A 255-nucleotide genomic window follows, 5' to 3' on the forward strand; every position below is an offset into this window, starting at 1 on the left:
TGTGGAATCTAAAATATGACACAAATGAGCTTATTTATGAAATAGAAACAGACTTACAGACATTGAGAGTAGACTTTTGGTGGCCAAGGGTGAGGAGGTTGAGGGAAGGATGAGTGAGAGGTTGTTGGTTAGAAGGTGTAAGCAATTATACATAGTATAGATAAGCAAGACCCCACTGTATAGCACAGGGAACTATATTCAATATCCTATGATCAAATATAATAAAAGAACATTTAAAATGTACATATATAATGG

The sequence above is a fragment of the Bison bison genome, unplaced genomic scaffold (assembly GCF_000754665.1).
Source record: "Bison bison bison isolate TAMUID 2011002044 unplaced genomic scaffold, Bison_UMD1.0 scf7180017864341, whole genome shotgun sequence".
NCBI classification, from domain to species: domain Eukaryota; kingdom Metazoa; phylum Chordata; class Mammalia; order Artiodactyla; family Bovidae; genus Bison; species Bison bison.